Source organism: Mobula hypostoma, chromosome X1 (assembly GCF_963921235.1).
Source record: "Mobula hypostoma chromosome X1, sMobHyp1.1, whole genome shotgun sequence".
NCBI lineage: Eukaryota > Metazoa > Chordata > Chondrichthyes > Myliobatiformes > Myliobatidae > Mobula > Mobula hypostoma.
In genome coordinates this window covers 57341086-57364104 of record NC_086128.1, presented here as the reverse complement: position 1 = coordinate 57364104, position 23019 = coordinate 57341086, and positions in this window count along the sequence as shown.

Sequence of the window (23019 nt, the reverse complement as noted above, 5' to 3'; positions counted from 1 at the left end):
AAGACATAAGGGAACCATGAGAATCCAGAATTTTCCAAGGCACAGAACTGCATAAAAGCACCATACTTCCTACCATGAGGAACTTTGTCAAACGCCTTACTAAAATCCATGTAGCCAACATCCACAACTCTACATCAATCACCATCATCTTTGTCACCTCCTCAAAAATCTCAAGCCAAGTTAGTAAAACATGCCCACTGTATTGTAGGGTTTAGTGCAACACTATTACAGCTCAGGGTTTTGGAGTTCAGAGTTCAATGCCAGCATCCTCTGTAGGAAGTTTGTATGTTCTCCATGTGGTGGTGGGGGTTTCCTCCAGGTGTTCTACTTTCTTCCCACAGTCCAAAGACATACCAGTTAGTAGATTAGCCTGGGTTGCTGGGTGTTGTGGCTCACTGGGCCAAAAGGCCCAGTATCTCTAAATGAAAAAAATAAAACCAACTCTGAGGGGAAAAATGTGCCTCACAATTCATTCCTCATTTTGGGAATGTGACCCCTATTATTAGATTCCCTAACCAGGTGAAGAACCCCCTTCTCTATCTTGATGACCATTCTCACCAGATATCACCAGGGAAAAGGCCCAAAATAGTTGCATAGAGTGTGAACTTTATTTCTGTCTGGGAGCCACCTGCTTTAACTCTCTTTAAGAAGTCTATCCTAAGAATGTTAATTTTAAGTGTGTGCCTCAAACATACAGCGACAGGTGAAGCGGCAACAATGTAGTCTATTCTGTGATAAACTGTCAAGATTCTAGTCCCATTAAAACCAACGTGAAAATAATAATATACTAATTTTGCGACTGAGAAATGTTGTGATGTATTAGAACATATACTGAAAGGCAATGAATGAACATGGCCTTGGAGACTAGGACAGCATGGTAACATACCGGTTAGTGAAAGACTATTATAGCACCAGGAACAGGGGCTCAGTTCCTGTTGCTGTCTGTAAGGAGTTTGTACATTCTCTTTGAGGCTGTGTGGATGCTCCAGTTTCCACCTACATTCCAAAGATGAATGGATTAACAGGTTAACTGCTCACATATGTGCACGTGAGCAGCGCTGGCTCGTTGGGTTGGAAGGACCTGTTATCCCCAAATAAAACAAATGTGTTTAACTTAACCTTCTGATTTACAGTTACTCTCATGAAGATTTATAAATATGAAAACCAAAGTTGTGTATCAAACTAGCTGGTTTAGGTGCAGGCTTATTGATAATGAGTAAAATAAATTTCACTGTTATGGGGATCTATCAGCGAAGAACTTTAACCATTTTTATTAAAAATCTATTATAATTATAATTCAGTTTTCTAAAGAGATATTAAACGGACTGACCATCTTTTCACACAGATCTTCTCATTTTGTGGAAATGCTGAAAAAACCACGCAGCTTTGGTGAGGACAGGAGCAGACTTAACCTTCAGGCTGATGGCTTTTCATCAGAGCTCCTTTTACTTGCATTGCATTCTGTTATTCTCTCCAATACTACTCATCCCTCAACCAAGGTCCGGATCCGTTCATCCCGTCGGGCATTTCGCTCTCTAGGAGTCATAGTCATAGTCATACTTTATTGATCCCGGGGGAAATTGGTTTTCGTTACAGTTGCACCATAAATAATAAATAGTAAAAAAATCATAAATAGTTAAATAGTAATATGTAAATTATCCAGGAAATAAGTCCAGGACCAGCTCAGGGTGTCTGACCCTCCAAGGGAGGAGTTGTAAAGGGAGAGTTTACTGTGAACAAATTGGCAGTTCTTATTTTCATAGAAATTCAAAATAATGTTGTGTTAAAGTCCTTCAGAGCAAGCGGTAGCAGTTGAAAACGCTAAATAAATGAAAGTTTTCTGTATTCATCAGATTTCATCACTCGAGTTGAATCAGGGAAGCTAGTGTTCACAAGGAAAAATAAAGTCTGGATTTGTAAACAGCATGAATTATAACAGACACTGTGACGCAGATCGAAATATTTCCTAACGTGTAGACGTGTGGCTCCGTAACCCACATTTGCTCCTGCGGTGGTAGTTACGAAGCCGCACGTCTACACGTTAGGAACCGAAGGAGAGACGTCGAGGATGCCCTGCTCAGGGTTGACGGTAGTTTAGAGGTTCGCGACCTGAAGGGTCCTGCTCAGGGTGAAGAGACCGGCCCTGCACACCGCAGGAGCGACAGCAGCAAGTGTGGGTTTAATTGACGAGCATTGGAAATGGCGACCTGACAATTCAGCAGAGGCGCTGTTATACATCCTGTACTGATGTGGCGCATTATTCTACAACCTCGGTTTAAACTACATTCAATGACTCAGCAGCGATGGAAAACGCAGTTTATTTGGGAGAAAGAAGCAATGTTTTGCTTTGCTCAGCAAGTTTCGACGGATTGATGTGAACTTGTAGTAATCTCTCCCTATAGACCCGCCAAACTTTTTGGGTAGTTATTTAGTAGTATAACATGCTGACAGTCTGCAAGTACGATGCTTAATATTTACAAACCGGTTCTGAATTAGAATTGGGAAAATGTTTCGCCACAAAGAAAGCTAGTTCTGAGAACTAAATATGATCTTTAGTTATTTTTTCATGAGAAATCGTGTGATCATGTTTTGGAATTCAATATGATGAAGTACTAAAATAATTCATTTCATCCTACGCATGTACATCTTCCGACACAAAGAAATCACGTGGTATATTTTCCATCCATTGCTAGTTTGGCGAGGTGAAAAAATATCATGATTTTATAGCCAGAGCAAAAGCAAATTTCATGACTTATGCAAACAGACATGCATATTCATGCACAGAGTAAAATGTGCGGCTGTGTTTCTCTTTAACAGAGGACGCATACTTATTTTCCTCTCATAACAGACGGCCCTATCTTCACACTGCTTGTTGTTGTTATTAATTTTTTGACAGAAATTATAAGACGAAGGCCTCTGATTTTCCAAACGAATTAAATATATTCCCAAACACAAGAGATTCTGCAAATGTTGGAAATCCAGAATAACCGGTGCTCTGGTTTCCTCCCACAGTCCAAAGACGGTCAGTAGGTTAATCAGCAAATTGTCTAATGATTTTAGGCTAGTTCTAAATAGGTGGGTTGCTGTATCTCCAGTAATAAAAAAAGAAGAAAAAAAAGGCTGAGGGAACTCAGTTGGTCATGAGAGGATTAAATGTTGTTCCTCTCGATGTTTCGGGCCGAGGCCCTTCATGAGGACGAAGAGCCTCGGCCCGCAGTATAGAGTCAGTAGAGTTCAACTGTTTTCACAATCATGATAGGATCCACCAGTAAGTATAAACGTGGGCTGAAAATTTAAAGGTTAAAAAAAAATGAAAACCGATTAGGAACCAATTACTCACAGGAGGGCGGTTAACCTGCAGGATTCCGTACTCATACAGCACAAATGTAAAAGATCCCTGCCTCCCTGACAACAGATACAAAGGCCATTTTAATTGCTATTACTTACTTGTTTTTATTTTCACTTTACTATTCGTCCTACTTAACAATATAGGTTTTGTGCACGACCCGTAATGTCCTTTTTATGTTAACACTTTGCGACTGACGCATGCTTTACTTGTTCATAAGAGCATTGACACTCTTAAAATGCCAAAGAGCGAGATTTTGGGACAGGTTTCGGCTCGAATCCAAGAAACTGTCACGAATATAGGGTTCCATTAAGTTATTAGCCAGAGGATTTTATAAATGCCAGGTTTGCTGAGGCGGCTGGGATAATTCGCGCGTGTAATGCAAATTAAACTTACAAGATACTGTAGAATTTTGTAATAGTTTCACTGAAAAGAGCGGCGAGTGATGGTCAATATTTACCATGAACATTCAGGTGTACTTCCGGTTTATTTTTAAACACTTCCCTTTAAAAAAATGTAAAGCACTCTGTGAAGCTCCCGAGACCTAAAACTGCGGCAATGGCACAGTAAATCAATAATGCTAAGCCACTGTTAATTGATTGGCCGGACAAACGCCTTATTTGCATTCTAACAATGGCAACGAACCCACGTTAATTAATTGAACGTGGTGAGATCTGGAAATCTCCTTTATGATGAAGTCGTATTTAATATGTGCGGCTAAGTAATCGGTTGATTAGAATTTACTGAAAACTTGTTTAGTGGATGAACATCCTAAGGTTGAATATCGTGAAGAGAAGGCCAGTGTTTCGTGAAGGCATGTTTCAGTGTAAAATGACTCTCCTGAACGTACAAGGAAAGGCTCGGTTTTCATTAAGTTTTCGAACTCATCCTATAACGCTTAAAGAACTGTCTTGCAAGTGTCTCGATGAACAATCTCGACACGAAACGTCGACTGTCCATTTCCGTCCATAGACACAAGAGATTCTGCAGGTGCTGGAAATCCAGAGTAACACACACAAAATGCTGGAGGAACTCGGCAGGTCAGGCAGCGTATGTGTAAAGGAATTAGCACCAATGAAGGATCTCAGCCCAAAATGTCGACTCTTTATTCCCTTAGATGCTGCTTGACCTCAACATTCTGAGTTCGTCTAGATTTTGTATGTTCCTCCAGTTTTCCAGCAAGTGTAGCCTCTCTTGTTTCCACGCTTGAAGAATAATCACGATTATAATAGAAAACGGTGTATATTTAGGCTCAAGCCGGAGTCCATTAAGAGAACATTTCATTATAGCACAAACCCTAATCTAATAGGTGATCTATTTCTGTGCCGTTGAGGGGTAAAATTAGACAGGTCGCGGCCTCCTTTTTACGTCCACTTGTTACATCAGAAACCGTTTAGTTTCGCCTGTGAAAATCAGAATCTTTGACTGTACAGAACTGCACTGCACATATTTTTATTCTCAAGGGTCTGGAATGGGGTTTAAATTCTTTGACTCAGAAACAACAGGCTCATAAACGCTGAAGAAACAACACGCATAAACGCTGAAGGAACTCAGCAGTTCAGTCAGCATCTATGGAGAGGAATAATGGGTCGATGTTTTGGGAAAAAACTCTTCATAGGGTCATTAACTTAAATGTATTAATTTAACACGGATACATCGTCCACACACGGTCCTAGAGCCTGAAAAGGACAACATCGATTTCGATAACCAATGCATGCAAAATTCAAACCAGAAATTCACCCCCCCTTCAACATTCCCCATCCCGTTTTCCCTCTCTCACCTTATGCCCTTGCCTACCATCGCCTCCCTCTGGTGCTCCTCCCCCCTCGTCTTTCTTCCATGGCCCTTTGTCCTCTCCTATCAGACTCCCTCTTCTCCAGCCTCGTATCTCTTTCACCAATCATGTTCCCAGCTCTTTACTTCACCCCCTCCTCCCGGTTTCACCTATCACCTTGTGTTTCTTCCTCTCCTCCCCCACCTTTTAACTCTACCCCTTATCTTTTTTTCTCCAGTCCTGTTGAATGGTCTCGGCCGGAAACGCCGACTGTACTCTTTTCCATAGATGCTGCCTGGCCTACTGAGTTCCTCCAGCATTTTATGTGTATTGCTTGGATTTCCAGCATCTGCCGATTTTCTCTTGTTTGTGATTAGAATGGAAAATCTCCGTATACCAGGCAATATCTCCGAAGAGATGAGGAAATTAACGTTTCAGTCGATGGCTTTGTTTTGTCACTATTGATGAGTGCTCTGTTTCTCCACATATGCTGCCTGACCTGCTGAAGGTTCCCCTGATCGTTTCATACTCCTTGACCCTGCTTTAGAAACATAGAAACATAGAAAATAGGTGCATAGGTTAGAACATACTCTCTCTCTCTCTCTCTCTCTCTCTCTCTCCCTATTCAAGCCACCAACTGAACGACATCTACAATTAGAAACAGCCTTGTGCTCCCATCGATTATCAAAACCGGAAGCATCTTACTACTAAGTCGAAGACTTTGCTTTCTCGCATATGGATTCCAAAAGAATTGATCGCTCGATATTGTGCATTCACAATGTGTTCGCGTTAAACTGGGATTCATTTGTGTTATTGTATTGTTAGTTTACCAAAATGAATTACCCAGTAATTAGTTACTTGACAGAGAGACTCCCTTGTTCAATGTCAGTTCGTTAGATCTTCCAAAGGATGTTTTCTTAATGTCGACAAAAGTAAAACGTGTTTTCTTATCGTTAAATTCTACAATATTTTCAAATAACGCGGAACAGAGACTTCATCTATAGCTTTTATCTATAGAGAAGGTTGTGGTACAGAGGAAAATATGGCTGAGTCGTGTTGCAGTCGTGTTGCGTTGCAGTCCTGAAGGACGGTCTCGGCCCGAAACGTCGACCGTTTATTCTCCTCCATAGATGCTGCCTGACCTACTGAGTTCCTCCAGCATTTTGTGTGTCTTACTCGGTCAGCGTTTTCGGGTAGTTTTATCCATACCTGGCTGCCCATAACGTTGAACCACGTTCTTAACCCGCGGTATTCCCTCTGGCCGTTGTTATTATCATTTAGCCAGCGCCATCATAGCACTAGCCTCCCCAGCATCGAAGAAACCTTCAAAAGGCGATGCCTTCATTAAAGACACTCGTCGCCCAGGATATGCTGTCTTCTCACTGCTCCCATCAAGGGGGTGTGACAGGAGCTGAAGGCACACACTCTACGTTTCAGGATCACCTTGTACCCTCCACCCTCAGATTTCTGAATGGATAATGAACCCAGGAACACTACCTATATTTTTGTTGGCTCTCCTTTTGCACTACTTAAACACACACACACACACACAAACACCAGTGATACTAAACCCGATTCTGAGCACCAGCCAACGTCAATGACAGAAGGCTTTCATTTTCAGGTCAGAGCAGGGCTTCGAGGCATGATACATTTCCTTTGCGACTGTTGCCCTTATTCGTACAAGTATTGGAGGTCTCAGGGTTGACACGTGCTTTCCAAGAGCTTCGAGAAACACCAGAACGCATTTTGAAGGGGTGAAATTCAGGATGTGGACAGGTTGTGTGTCAAGTCGGCTGTTCCCGCTCAAGGATGAGTTGGTGGGATCTTTTGCAACCTCTCCCAACTTGCACGGTAGCCTAACACTTTTACAACGCCAGGGATCGGAATTCAATTACACCACTGTCTGTAAGGAGTTTGCACGCTCTGCTGTGACCGCGGGTTTCCTCCGGGTGATCGGGTTTCCAAAAACTTACAGTTACCGCCTGTTACACCGCTGGCGTTTAGGGCAGCAATGAAGGTCTTGCATCTTTGGTGGTGTTCAGGGATTCCTTCATCATGTCAGTAGCTTCCTCTCTGTTTTCACTACTGTCAGTTATGCAAATCCCGGGTGGAGACTCAGGAATATCATCACAATCAGATGTAGAAGGATTTTTCATTGCCGTTGCCGTAACAATTTTGTGTTACCAGTCTATTTTGCTTTACCAGTCCCTGAGCTGAACCCTCGAAGCTGGAGGACCAGTGGACCGCTCTTAGTCTGGCCTCTACCCTTTGATCTGTTTGGCATGTGTGACCCTACCAAAAGCCAAAGCATAAAGCCTCTCTGGGTCGTTGTTGCACACAAGCCTCCAAACCACGACAAGGTTGTGGTCATCTTGGAGGAAAGACGGACAGGTTAGTGGGCTAATTGGTTACATGGGGTGTAATTGGGCGTCGCGGGTTATTTAGTCCGAAAAGGCCTGTTACTATGTTGCATCTTTAAATAAGAAATAAAACTTCATCAAAAGTAGCCAATGCACTATTGATTTTTCTGTCTTTTCTACTGATTTATTTTATGAGAGCCTTCTGTTTCTTTCAACAATTAGTAAGTTTTTTAGCACTCAACTTACGGCAGCAACCTCTGCGTTAATTTTCACTATGGATTTTGTTTCTCCGTTTGGACTTTCAAGTTTCAAATTTTAGCAGAAACTTTCAAACCAATTTTCGAATGCTTGTGCAAACAGTTATGTCTGTTCAATCTGCATTTCGGAATCAAGGGCACAGAATCTAGGATAGACTTTTCATATCTGCGAAGTAATGCAATAGCTCTTTGAAACCTCGGTTAGACCACGCTTGGTGTGTTGTGTTCAGTTCTACTCGTCTCATTATAGGAAGGATGTGGAGGCTTTAGGAGGTGGAAGAGGAGATTTACAAGGATGCTGCCTGGATTGGAAAGCATGTCTTAATGAGGATAGGTTGAGCGAGCTAGGGCTTTTTTCTTTGGAACAAAGGAGGATGTAACGTGATTTGATAGAGGTGTACAAGATGTTAACATGTATAGATCGAGTGGATAACCAGTGACTTTTATTTCCTAGGGCAGAAATGGTTAATACGGGGGTGTATAATTTTAAGGTGAGTGGAAGAAAGTAGGGGAGAGGGAATGTCAGGGGAATCATTTTTATGCAGAAAGTGTTAAGTGCATGAAATAGGTTATCAGGGGTGGTGGTGGAGGCAGGTACATTAGGAACATTTAAGAGACTCGAATATAGGTACACGGATATTCGAAAAATAGAGGGTTATAAGGGAGGGGAGGAAGGATTACGTTGATCTTAGAGTAATTAAAAAAGTCCGCACAACATCGTGGGCTGACGGGTCTGTAGTGTACTGTAAAGTTCTATACTCTATAGTCCTGAAATACTGTGCTAGATGCTGTCCTTTGGGTAAGAGTTTAAGACGAGAGCTTCGGTACTTTCTCCAGGTTAACTAGGAAGATCCCATTACATCTCAGGATCACCCATCTTGATCGACGTTTACTGTTATTAGTACAAACAGCCAGTCAACATTGCGTTTCGTGAAGGCTTAGAGTTCTCGATAGAACGCACGGTCTTCTATATTTCAACAGTAAATACACTCAAAATGTGCAGACCGACGTTCTTATACCACGAGTGACTCCGCATAAAAGTACTTTCCTCCTTTTAATCAATAGTCGTTTTGTGGGGGTGACGTATTTTATACCTATATATTGTTTTGGGTTATTCTGTAAGACAATAACATGCACACAAAACACCTATGGAATATTGACATGGCTAGAGCGGACGTGGAGAGGATGTAGGGGGAGTCTATGACTAGAGGGCATACAGAAGGACGTCCCTTTAGAACAGAGATGAGGACAAATTTCCTTAGCCAGATGGTGGCGAATCTGTAGAATTCACTACCACAGACGTCTGTGGAGGCCAAGTTATTGGGTATATTTAAAACGGGAGTTGATAGGTTCTCGTTTTGTAAGGGCGTCAAAGATTACGGGGAGAAAGTAGGAGAATGAGGTTGAGAGGGAAAATAAACTACCCATAGGCAAATGGCGGAGCAGACTCGATGGAGCGAATGACCTAATTCTGTGCCTATGTCTTATAGTCAATGCTGTTGGAAGATGATATCTGTTAATCTTGCTAATTTTGACAACCAATCTAAAACAGAAATATGATTTAGTTTTCTGTGGGAAGGATACAAATTTACAGTGAAATTGTGTTGGATTTCAGAGTTGCACGAGTTCAGCCTACGCTTGCCTGGCTCGGAAACGCTTTGTCTGCTCCTATGATGAATCACGGTCTTGGGTTTTCTCTTGCAATAGCCAAGCTCAACGCAGATCAACGTACACAGAAAGTTGAATTTAAAATATGAGTTGGAAGAAATTGTATTAACTTTTTTTTGTCTTTTACTGTGGCGTCATCTGCCCAATCATTTAAAAAGGATACGCAGTGACGTGAAATAATGAGCAACTTCTCGTGTACAATTGGCCATGAATGTTTGCCACTTTCAAAAGTAAAGTTCAATGTAAATTTATAAGCAAACAATACTCGGCCTGAAACGTCGACTGTACCTCTTCCTAGAGATGCTGCCTGGCCTGCTGCGTTCACCAGCAACTTTGATGTGTGTTGCAGGGCTTTTCTTGTGGCGGACTGGGCTGTATCCGTCACTTTTATAGGCTTTTTTGTTCTTGGGCATTGATGTTTTCATACCAGATCGTGATGCAACCAGTCAGGATACTCTCCACTGTGCAGCTATAAAAGTCTATCCAGGATTTGGATGACATGCAGAATCTTCGCAAATCTCTAAGAAAATTTCTTGTGTGAGTTTCAAGGTAACTGGACAACCCTGCCGCTGCATGTTAAGATGTGGAACCACCTCATCTGATGTCACTGTTAGCCATCTTAAACTTTGTGTTTTCTACAATTTTCAATCAGGAAGGGATGCTTTGATTGTTCAGTGCTTCAGAGAAAACGGTAAAAGATGCTCCAAAATCTAGGTGAGCTATTGAGAAGTTTTCTGAGTTTCTAATGCCGACTGTCCTTGCACCCCCCCCCCACTTCACCGCCCGCTTCTCCTACTCTCGTGCCTCCTCATATCAATTTCACTGAGAAGTTTTATTTAAATCATATGGTCCTTTTTTCACAGTAGTGCCCCCCTCCCAAAAATAAACAGGGAAAATTGTAAAGCATGAAAAACTAAAGATATCAAAACTGAAATGTCAGCATTTCAGAAGTATTTATCTCCCCTTTGCTCAGAAATTAGTGGAGCCACCTTTGCTATTACAGCCAGTAGTTATTTTGGATAAGTCTCTATTAGCTTTGTACAACGTGATGGAGCAAGATTTGCCAATTCCTCTTTGCAAAATTGCTTAAACTGTGCCAGGTTAGTTGGGGAGTGGCGGTAGACAGCAATCTTGAGGTCTTGCCAAAGATCGAGTTAAGGTCAGGACTCTGACTGGTCCACTCAAGGATCTGTTTTCTTCATTTGAAGCCACTCCATGGTTGCTCTGGCAGTCTGCTTTGGGTCGTTGTCCTGCTGAAAGATGTTTAAGATTTCTGGCAGAGGCTAGCAGGTCTTTCTTCAGGATCTCTCTGTCTTTAGCAGCATTCACCTTCCCATCAATCATGCCCAGATTTCCAATCACTGCTGCTGAAAAGCATCCCCATAGTATGATGCCACCTCCACTATACTTTACGGTAGAGATGCAACCTGGCTGATGTACAGTATTAGATTTATGCCACATTTACCATGTAGCATTGAGGCTAAAATTTCCACTTTAGTGTCATCCGACTACAAGACCTTCTTCCACATCTTTTTTTTTGAGATATACATGCATATTTATTATCCCATACAGACAAATATAAAGCATATACCAATGTTCTAATTAATATGGCTGTCAATTACTGACATGATTTTGGATTTATGTACTAAGAAGGCAAGTCTACTAAGAAAAGATCTTTGCAAATTAATTCAAGCAGTGCAGTCTAATGAAGATGAATTGGGGTAAGTAAAAACAAAAAGCACTGAAATACTCAGCAAAACAGGCAGCACTGAATAAAGTCTTACAGAGCCGAGAAGTAATCAGAAGCTCAGACAAATTTAAAGACTGACCGAAGGCATTCAGGAAAGCAATGATCAAAATGTTTTCTATGTGACATGGAGAAGACTAAAATAGACTGCTTTATAAAATGCTCCACCAGTTTATGGAGAAAAAAGAACTTGGCATTGAAGTTGTCAAATTTCTTCCACATCTTTGCAGTATCTTCAAAGTGACACTTTGCAAAGTCTTTATGGGTATATGATTTTTTTTTTAGCCAGGTCTTCTTCCTTGCCACTCTTCCATAAATACCCTTTCTGTGCTAGGCCTTACAAATTGTGGAGTCATGAACTTCATCTCCAGTTGCATCCACTGCCTTCTGCAGCTCACTCAGTGACTGTTGGTGTCACAGTAGCCTCTCTTACAAGTGTCATTCTTCTCTGGCGACTAGGTTTAGAGGGGCAGCATGATCAAGGCAATGTGTCTGTTTTATATGTTTTTCCACATTTTCACAATGGATTGCACTGAGCTCCAGGGTATGTTCAATGCCTTTGTGATGGTCTTGGACCCTTCCCCAGATTTGTGCTTCTCTATTATCATTTCCCTGACTTGTCTTGAATGCCCTTTTGTCTTTATTTTGGCTTGGTCTGTTGTAAAAATTACCATACTGTTGGACCTTACAGAGAAAGGGATACTTATGCTTATGGATTCATTGAAAACAGGTGATTCTCCAATTTTCCATATCCACAAATTGGGTGAGTTGGTACAGTAATATGTACAGTGTAGTACACCTGAGGAAATTTAGCGTAATAAATACCAAGGGGATGACTATTTTTTCAGCCTCAGAATATTGGTTTTTAATTTTTAGTCAATTGTTGCTAGATTTTGGAATTTTACTTTTAATTTGACAGAATGCACAATGTTTTGTAGTTTAACTGAAATAATATTTCAATATATAGATTTTCAGGGCACTCTATATTTTGATTTTTTAATTGAATGGGGCGGCACTACAGAGTAGTGATTAGCATAACGCCCTCACGGCGCCAAAGACCAGGGTTTAATTCAGTCCTCTGTCAGTAAGGATTTGTACGTTCTCTCTGTGACCGGGTGGGTTTCCTCTGGGTGCTCCGGTTTCTTCCCACCTTCTAAAGATGTATGGGCTAGTAGGTTAATTGGTCACTTTGGTGTATCTGGGCGGCATGTGATCTTTGGGTCGGAAAGGCCTCTTATCGAGCTGTATCTCTAAACAAAACAAATAAAATTTGTATTTAAAGTATTTTGACACCGTCCTATAGACTCCAAGCAACTTCTGTTCTATTAATAACTCTTTCCCAGCTACCCCCCCCCCCCCATGTCCATCCACGCAGACCAGTTGTGAGCAGGTTAACTGAACACGGGAAGGCGTGTTTGGAAGAGTGGAGAGGCTGGTATGAAGTCACAATGTTCTTGCTGTAATGGTGCAATGCAGGTCTAATGGAATCTTTTCCCAGCTCGCCCAGCAGTTTTGCATGTTGCTAACAACGCGCTAAAATGTTCAGAGCAGAATCAGGTTTACTATCACTGGCATATGCTGTCTTGTGCCCGCAGTACTTTGTAATACATAATAACGATAAATAATAATAATCATCATCATCATTATCATCATCCAGTTTTAGAGTCAGTATACCACAAATTATATTATAGCCGATCAGGTATTACAGATAGGACAATCCATAATAACCGTCTGGATATAATAGTATAGGATAAACAAGCAAGAACAACTTACTTAATAGATATAGCCATTCCAAACACACATACCATACGGAAATCATTAAGAGAAAAACACCAGAAATGTGCTGAATTAAAAGAGGAAGTTGAAAGATTCTGGAACATGAACAGAGTATACATTGCCCCAATAGTAAGATCTAAAACTGTTATCATCCCAAAGCCACTACAAAATAGCATTAAACAATTAAGGCTACACAATAATATCTATGTAATTCTTCAGATGGCCACAATACTAAACACCATTATAATAGCCAGAAAGTTCCTAGCAATTGACAAATGAGCGTTCTTGGCTATGCCCGTACCTCAGGTTTTACGAGTTTGAGCTCAGAAAAATAAATGACAATGCAAATCTTCAGAAAGCCACAATAATAAACACACTAGAATAGTCTGAAAGTTCCTAGTAATTGATCAATGAGCATGTTTGGTTATGCCCGCACCTCAGGTTTTATCAGCTTGAGCTGAGAAAAAAAATGTGCTTTTATAAATAATTAACTATAAATTACAACAAAAAGTATAAGTCATGCAAAAAGGGAGCAAAAATAACGAGAGAGTGTCCACTGGTTCATTGTCCATTCAGAAATCTAATGTCGGAGGGGAAGACGGCGCTCCTGAAACGTTCAGTGAATGTCTTAGGATTTCTGTACCTCCTCCTTGATGAGAAGAGGGCATGTTTTGGGCGATGTTGCAAATAATGAATAAGATATAAGCTAGAAATGCCTCAAATATTTAAATAGTATTTCTCTTTGTTCGATTGTTGTAACACATTCTTTGTGTGTTACCTTCAGAAATAGTTGTAAAGTGTCGAGTAACAGGACATAACTTAGGGAGTCATTACCATGGATTCCCTCTGGTCATACCTAACTGTAACCACGGTCAAAGGTTTTCTAGGGAGATGCGTATTAAGCTATTTTGGTACCTGTAACAGATGTACGTGTTCTAGAGAACAAGGCAATCCGAACTTCACTAAATAATTCTAAACAGAACAATTCCTGGAGAAGTAATTTGCTTTGCAAAGATCTGAAGCTGTCTTAGTGTAAGCTTTTGCCTTCAGTATTGACCTGACCAGAATCTTCAATACAGTACATTTATTTTAAAGCGAAGACGGTACCACGCGGACTTGCACGGAATAGTTCCACCCGCGCCGCTGGAAGCGGTGTAAGTTTTAGCGCGCAGAAAGCCGAAGAACACACATTTGGCAAGTGTGTTGCACCGCATCAGGGAATAACTCGAAAATACGTGAGAGAACGTTGGTCCAATGCACAATCTGCAGATACTTTGTGAAGTTACCCTTATGTTTTCGGAGTGGCACTTAGAAAGCCGCTCCACAACAGAAGAAATGATTTTGCAACTGTATTCTAAAATAGGTCAAATTCCAGGCAGAATCTTAGTGATAACGTCCATTCGTTGCAATTTTGATTTGAACCTTGACGTGAACAGGAACTTTGAAAGCTTATAAAAATCTCTCTCCTTCTCTTCTTCTCCCTCTCTCTTTCTCTCTCACTCACTCTCACCCTCCCTAATCTCTATCTCCATATTATGAATATTGTCGACGAAAAAAATATTTTCGAAACCAGGGCAGTCCCGAAGCATCCAATGCTACTTATTCACACAAAATGTTGGAGGAACTCAGCAGGTCAGCTAGTATCTGTGGAGGAGAATAAACGGTCGACGTTTCGGACCGAGACCCTTCAACGGAACTTATTCCTCTCCATTGGATAATAAATCAATCTTATTCCTTTATTCCCCATTCATAGCTGCTGCCTGACATGCTGAGTTCCTCCAGTACTTTTTTTCTTCTGTGTTACTCTGGATTTTCAGCATCTGCAGAATTTCTTTTATCTACGGAGGGAAATGGACAGTCGACGTTTCGGGTTAAGATCCTTCATCTGTAACGCTTTCAGAACAGTTCTTCTTCAAGCATTATAGGATTAGTTCGAAAGCTTAATGAAAACCAAGCCTTTCCTTTTACATCCTTTTACATTCTCTTACACTGATACATATCTTCAGGAAACACTCGCCTTGTCTTCAGGATTTCCAGAATATGTTGTGTTAATAATGCGACTGATTCTATTCTTTCTATGTTATAGCGGTGACTCAGAAGTAACCCAGTTGGTGTATAATATCAAATACTTTGCGACATTTGATTTTTATTGAGAAATCGAATCACCAGGTCCTAGACTACACGGGCAACCACGAAGCTTTTAATAGCCGTCGACGGCCCATAACTCAAGGCTATTTTTTTGCAGTTTATAATCCCATTTCGTGATTGCAATAATAATTGGTTCATACAGAGAATAAAGGATTGTGATGTAGACCGGCTGCGACCCATAAACTGGCCCCGTGTTTCCTCAAATGAGGATGATGGCGTTATAGAGAGAGGGTCAAAAACACACGCAGCTAATAAAAAATGATTGAAATTTCTATTTGGCGCAGCGGCTGGACTAAGAAGCGAGTTCAAAAGGGGAGACGTCGGCCATGGAAGCAGGCAATGATGGAGGTGGTTTGTGGGAAGCAACGGGGTCCCTTGCCAGTAAACTGAGGTCAGGAGAGAGGTTGGGGGAAAACTGGAGTGCCGACTGAGCTGAGAAACGGAAGCTTCGGTGTTGGGTGAAGGGATAGACGTGCTGTAACCAACGTACCATGCGCCAAAAAGGGGAAAAAAACGGTGGGATTTACCCGCCAGATTGAAAGAGGGGCGGGCGCCCACCACCTGGGCAACCGAGCACACCGACTGAACCCTGTGAAATCTGGATTAGGATAGCGTTCTGTTTTCTTACCAACACACACACACACACACACACCTAATCTACCTAGTTTTTAATTTCCAATACGCGGTGTCAGAATCCAATAATTATATTCCGACGCCATTGATTAGATTTAAGAAAAAAAACTCTTCGTGGGACTGGATATCTGTCGAAGTTCTTGAAAATCGGGATAAAAAAAAACCCACAAGAGATTCTGCAGATACTAGAAATCCAAAACAGTACACGGAATGCTGGAGGAACTCAGCAGATCAAGCAGCATCTATGGAAAGGAATGATGGGCTCTTTATAGATCAGGGGTTCCCAACCTTTTTTATGCCATGGACCCCAAGTTCTGAACCCCTGTTACAGATGCAGGACAGAGAGGAAGAAAGAGACGAAGAGAGAAAGAGGAAGAGAACAGAGAGAGAGAGAGAGAGAGGAAGACAGAGGGAGAGGGAGAGGGAGGGGGAGAGGGGGAGAGAGGAAGAGAGGAGGAGATGGGGAGACGGGGAGAGAGGGGGAGAGGGGGAGAGTGGGAGCAGGGAGCGGGGACAGAGGGGGAAAGCGCGATTGAATAAAATCAGGCAGGGGGTTAGAAACAGTGACAGCTGAAAATAATGTGCGGGAAATGTAAATGCATTGGACGGGATGAAGTGAACGAAGCTTTAAATACCGTCTGTCAACAATGGAGAAATTTGCCTGTTCGTGGGGCACTTAGGGTCACGGAAAACATCTCCCAGTGAGAAGCATGCGTCAGTAGTAAGTTCCCTTCCACAAAAAAGGAAACTTTGATTTTGTTTTAGTACCTAACCTCCAGCCTATCCGAGCCTATTAATTAACTCTGGTTTCTTGTAGAGGAGAATAGCCATTTGCGGTGCCCTTTGTCGGTGCATAGCACATACAGAACAGATTATATTGGGAAATGAACGCATTACTTGGGTGTGTGTGTGTGTGTGTATGTGTGTGTGTGTGTGTGCGCGCGCGCTCTCTCTCTCTCTCTCTCTCGCGCGCGCGCGTGCATGTGTGCTTGTGAACATGTGTATGTACAGTATTTATGTGTGTGTATGTGCGCGTGCGCTGAGGAAGAGGAAGATAATTTCTTCGAATCCATGTTTCAATTACGGAAGGTCCAAATAAAACCGTTTTGATCTGTGTAATGGGACGGGCACAGTAGAGTGGATATACTTGAGGGACTTTTCAGAACTTAAAAAAAATTACCAAAAATAATTAAGAGAGCTGCTCAGAAAATTGACTGGAACGTATAAAAAGAGTTTAGTTTTAATTATACTTCATGAACCTTTGTGGCGCCCGACCTACCATCTCCCTGGAATCCAGTGCCCGTGAAACATAAGAGTGTTGTTTTGAATTCCTTGTTGGCATTCGGATGAGAGGCCATCGGAATGTGGCATTCATGAAACCTTGCAATGTATTTGCTGGAAACTCCCATTGACTTGCAACTCCACAGGCAGAAACTCCATTAATTTCTTTCAGTTAGTTAAATGTATTTTAATGCATCTGTAATAAAAATGAAAGGAAATATTAATTAAAAAAATATATAAAGGTGCAATTGCTTTAAAAAGAAAAGAAAACATGGATATTTATTCCCAAGCCACACTCCCAAGTAGCCATGATTGTAACATAGTTGGTAGACGAAACCGATTTTTAAAAAATTGAAGTCGCGCCCGCACTATATTGGTGCGTTCTTTTTTCAGCCATATCATGACTTTGTCCGACACTGAATAGAAAATGGCGGAAGCGCTGTTAAAATTCACCTCGTCTACCCAACTGAAATAATCGTTTCCGCATTCAGTGGTGTAGCTCAGTACTACGGCAAGGTCAGGACATTGCTACTAACATTTATTTTAAACTCTGCCCTACCGGCTAGTTTCAAACACTTCAATGTCGGGTAGAAAGAAACCTGGTTTAATACAAAGTGGAATGATCTGAATATTCGGAGTTTTTCCCTTCTGATCTCGTCTGGAAAATCTCAGATACGGTTCTTGTGTTTAAGTAAATACATTATCAAACATTCCCGACAGGCTGATGGTTCACTAGACAATCAAAACAGTGCTCCCCTCATATACTGCTAAATGCAAACTTTTCCCCCCAAAAATTAAGTCCGGACGAGGTGTAATTCACAGTCTATGGACCTTCCCAGCAAAAGAGATAGATCGCCCGTGTCAGGATGAGTATCATTCGCCCTCTGCGTGGACCTGAGATCTGGTTGCAAAGAGTCCATTCAACTGAGCAACACACAGAATATGCTGGAGGAATGTTTATTCCTCTCTGTAGATACTGCCTGACCTGCTGAATTCCTCCAGCAACTTGTGTGTGTTACTCTGGATTGTCAGCATCTGGAGGATCTCTTGTGTCCATGCAACTGAGCAGCTTCGGTAAGACTGCAGCCTCGAAACACAACACACGTATTAAACATCGGAGAAGAAGCGCACGAAGTTGGAAAATCAACATATTTATTCAGAATCAGAAACTGGTTTATTATCACTGACATATGTTGTGAAATCAAGGATATTTTCGAAATTGCATTGCAAATGTAAAGGTGAAACTTTTAAGCAACACACAGCAAAGTTGTTGGTGAACGCAGCAGGTCAGGCAGCATCTCTAGGAACGGTCCCGGCCTGAAACGTCGACTGTACCTCTTCCTAGAGATGCTGCCTGGCCTGCTGCGTTCACCAGCAACTTTGATGTGTGTTGCTTGAATTTCCAGCATCTGCAGAATTCCTCGTGTTTGCGAGGTGAAAATTTTACTTTGCCGGCTTAATTTAATTGGCGCTATTCCATTCCTTTCCTATCTAATTATTGTATTACCTCTCGCTCATAAAGACGGAGCCATGCTAATCTTAACAATTAACGGTTGATCCCTATATTTAATAAATACATAATAGATGCAGCGGGCAAAAAGATGACTTTTTCAAAGTTTACGGGCTGATGCAAACCTCACGCATATCATGGAGGTCAGTAGATCATCACTAAACCCTTACACCATCTCTAAATCGGCTTTCCGCTAACCCGTTTCCTCACCCCTCTTACCACCCCCTACCGTTCAAAACTCTCGAAACTCACAACACCCTCCCTGACCCCTCCCCCAACACACACACACAAACACACTCACGCAGACATTACACACACAACAAACATTACACAGAACAAACACCACACACACACACACACACACACACACACACACACACACACACACACACACAAACGCACGCGCGCGCGCGGTATCTCCTGGAAGAAGCAAGTAGGCATGGAAAAAAGAAAGAATGAAGAAAAATGTTCTGAAATCGCAAGAAGATTTAGAGCCGGACAATAACGAAGGAGGTGGGGCGGGGACGCTGAAGGAGAGCAGGAGATTTACAGTTCTGGGGTATTGAAATGAATGTGTGGGAAGCAACACCGTGGTTTTTGATTCCAGCATCTGGAGGAGATTGAGTAACAACCAACACTAACTCAACCTAGTCATGAGAACCAGTTTCCAAGCTGGCCAAAGTATCTCGGTTTAGAAGTATATTCCTCAAGTGAGTGATTCTTGTGAAGCTGTGGACTTTTATTTTGTTCTTACTCGCAAATATCACTGGAAGCCAGCGGGAATCTCCACTTCTGCTGCGATGGCAAAACTATTACGGGATGTATTATATCACCCTCCATGTCAGGAATTTTCTGAAACTACGTCATCCGCCGCCCGATATTTACAACTCGCGGAGCAGGCGCCTACTGTTGCTGTTAAGTGATCGCCGCTTCGTTGCTCGCATACCGATAACGTTAACGGCCTCCCTCGCAAGAAACAGCCTGCAGGCGTAAAGGGCTCTATACCACTCACGGACGAGTTGAGACGCCTTGCAGCCAATCCGAAGTGCCATTACTTTTGTAATGTAGGAAACTTTCCACATCAAGAGGAGGCGTGTGTAGATAACCAGATGGTCCGTTTTCCAGTGAGTGGTGTTAACGTTGACTTGGACTTACTCTGTGTTTAAAGTCCTCAGAGGCTGGTGGTCAAGGTTAGAGGAGATTTACGGGCTTAACCCCAAATGCAGGACGTTTCTAGAACCTCACTCATGATCACATCATCAACTCTCTTTACCAAAAAGCACACAGATTTCGGAAAACCTAAAAAGATAAACCTAAATATTTGGCGTGGGGTATGACGCAAGGGAGGAGCAGTGAATATGAATGTGTTATTTCCATGTATGTCATGTGTACGGCGAATGGGAGGTGGCGCCATCCAGTTGTGGACTGAATGACATCGGCATCTCCCCCGTAGGCTGTCAACATCACAACTTCCGAAACGATCGGGCAGATTTGGTCGATAGCCAATAGTCCCGTGATCATAACCTAAGAGAACCTTGTTATTGAAATATCAAATCACATTTTAATTTCTTTATGGGGAACATTTGGAGTTTAATGCAATTCCAGTATTTTGAAATATTTGAAAACACATTCAAGACGCCGGTCATATCAAAGGCGATTTTGAGAAAAACAATATTACACTTTACTGTAACACACACAAAATGCCGGAGGAATTCGGCAGTCAGGACCATCTATGGAGATACTTACACCTTAGCAGCGCCATTCGTTTGGCCATTATGTGGACATGGAAACCAGACTCAGACTGTGCACAATAAGACCCCACGAAAAAAAGCAATGTGATCATCTATTTCTGTTTTACTTTAGTTGGCCACTCCATGTAGGAGGATTCCTGATTCTTCCCTGAAAATGTGTCATGAAATCAGTTGGATCCACCTGAGAGAAAAGCATCTCGCTCAGAAGATGACAGTCTGGCGTGTGCTGATAGGAATCAGCTCAGTTAGTGCTGGACGTGCACGGCATGCCGGTCAACTGCTAAAAACTAAAGATGGCGGGCGTTTCCGAGATGGCTAGTTGTGCTATCCCAATGCAGTGTCTCGGTAATGTGCAACCACCCAGGACTTTTGGCCTGGATCCCTATTTCAGAATTCCATTCACGACTTTCATCGGCGTCCCTTCAAGGGCCAGATTTCTCAGTGAAGCGGTGAAGAATTTAAGTATGAATGAAGTTAATATGACCCAAGAATAAAGAGAAAAATGAAACAATGCTCCCCTAGAGCAATATCAACTGAAAACGGAAAAGACGATAATCTATTTTTGCTCCCATCGATTCGGTTTAATCTGGCCCAGGAAAATGGGATTTGAATCTTTTCCTATGAGTTGAGCGCCCCAGATTTAAAAGTTCGTATATGAAGAAAACGTGCTTATCTCGTTGTTTTCACCCTGTCCTTAAAGCAGGATATGTTCTATAAAGTCTAAACTAACGCTAAGCAAAAGAAATCCGGCGCAGAAACTACGGAGTAAACATGTTCCTGGTCCTAAAGGCTTTAAAACTGGATCGGTATTCGCTTGAATTGAGGACCATTCACGTAGTTTGAAGTTCCACATTTTTTACACCTTAGAAGATTTCACGGCCCATTTTGATAGAATTGTTAGGGCACAAAAGCAACTATTCGGTCCATCAGTTCCGCGCCAGCCCATTGTTGAGCAATCTATCCAGTCCCGTTTTCCGCCTCCCCCTCCCCCACCCCCGTACTCCTGCGGATTATTTCTCCACAGATGTCTAACCAAGATGCCTTCCTGCCCGTCCCGGTTGGTTTTCTCCGTTAGTCCTACAGCTAACTCCAGACAAGCTCTCTCTCCCCTCCCCTATCTCTTTCCTCCCATCGCTTTGTATCCGTGTGTCCGTCGCTTTGAATCGACCGTGTGTAATTACTTGGTTGAGGTGTTCTCTATCTCGTTCGATGTCTCATAACAGTTAACTGGCGCGGTACATTTGCTTCAAGACTTCAGCTCATGCTCACCCTTCCCCGTCACCAACAGCACTATCGTCCCGCCCCTCTCCCCTGTCTCCGCATTAAACCCGTATCGGTTATTGGTCCCAAGAGGAACGTACGGGTTCTGAATGTTATGGTGGCGCAGAAGATGGCACAGCTTCGAGGGAGTCGATTGAGCATCTCCAGAGTGGGTCAAAGCGCGCTGGCTGACACGCACTTAAATTGCTCTTCAAACGTATTCACTTTTCCCGTTCTATTCTTGTGTAAAATGTGTCCAGCGCTTACTCGCTACGCACCATGTCGTATATAAATATATTAATAGAGAAAAAAACATATTATGACAACGAGAAAAGCGGAAGGTAATTGATGGCGCCCCGAAACTCAGTAGTACTACTTGGCAACATACCCGTTTTCTCTTGAATTAAACCGATAATTAAAAATAAATCCCATTGGAAATTGATCTTGATCTTGGGTCTGGCTCAAAGGCCAGATATTTGCAATCAGAAAATGGTGTATTAATCGACACTCTGTTAGGTTGGGCAACGGTCTGTATTGGATCACTATTCCATTCTTATAAATGGATTGATAACTAAGACTCACTCTGCGTTGTAGATTTTAAATGATTGCACGCAAGATAAATACAAACATTCACGGAAAAGCCACAATGTGAAACCGTGTGAATAGATCAAACAATCGGCGTGACGAACAGTCAGAATTCAGGAGTGTAGAAAGATTAATAAACCCATGTGCTAGGTGTTGCCGTGTGTATTCAGAATGTTAAATAAATGCTCGACTGTCGTTCGGATTGCTCCTGTGCCCGGTGTTAGGAGCAGAGTTTATTTCACATGAATGGGCCAACAGGAAAACCGGTACTCCGTTCCCTCGTTTCAAATCTCTAACTATTGATCTATGCCTTCTCAAACCACTTGTAATCGTTGGTTGCTACACGATAGAAAGGGGCGTTATGGCTCAGTTTTCCTCTTATCTTCCAGGTACGGTTCTGTACAATTTATAAAGGGGCTCCATTTTATAAAATAATACAAGTCAATATTTGTTCTTTTAACATGGTGCCAATTCCTCCCACCGCAACCTCCCCCCTCCCCCGTTCATGTCTTTCTCTCTGAGCAAGCGGGCCTGCCGCTCGCTCTATGTCGCTGCCACTTTGGATCTCTCTCTCTCTTTATGTTTGTCGGTCTGCCTCGGGATTTTTGTTCTCAGTTACAGTTTCTGAGCCACTCCTCTCTCTCGCTGTGTGTGCGTGTATGTGTCTGTCTGTGTGTGTGCCTGTGTGTATGTGTACCCGTGCGCCTTTAGTTCCCTTCTCTGTCTATACTTGCGTCTCCCTCTCTCTCACACACACCCTGTTATTTCTCGGTAACTGTCTCCCTCCCTCTCTGTCTGTCTGTCTGTCTGTCTCTCTGTCTCTCTCTCTCTCTGTCTCTCTCTCTCTCTCTCTCTCTCTGTTCTCAGTCAGTATTTCTGCCTCTGGACACCCTGAAGGAATGAACCCACGTGACTAAACGGGG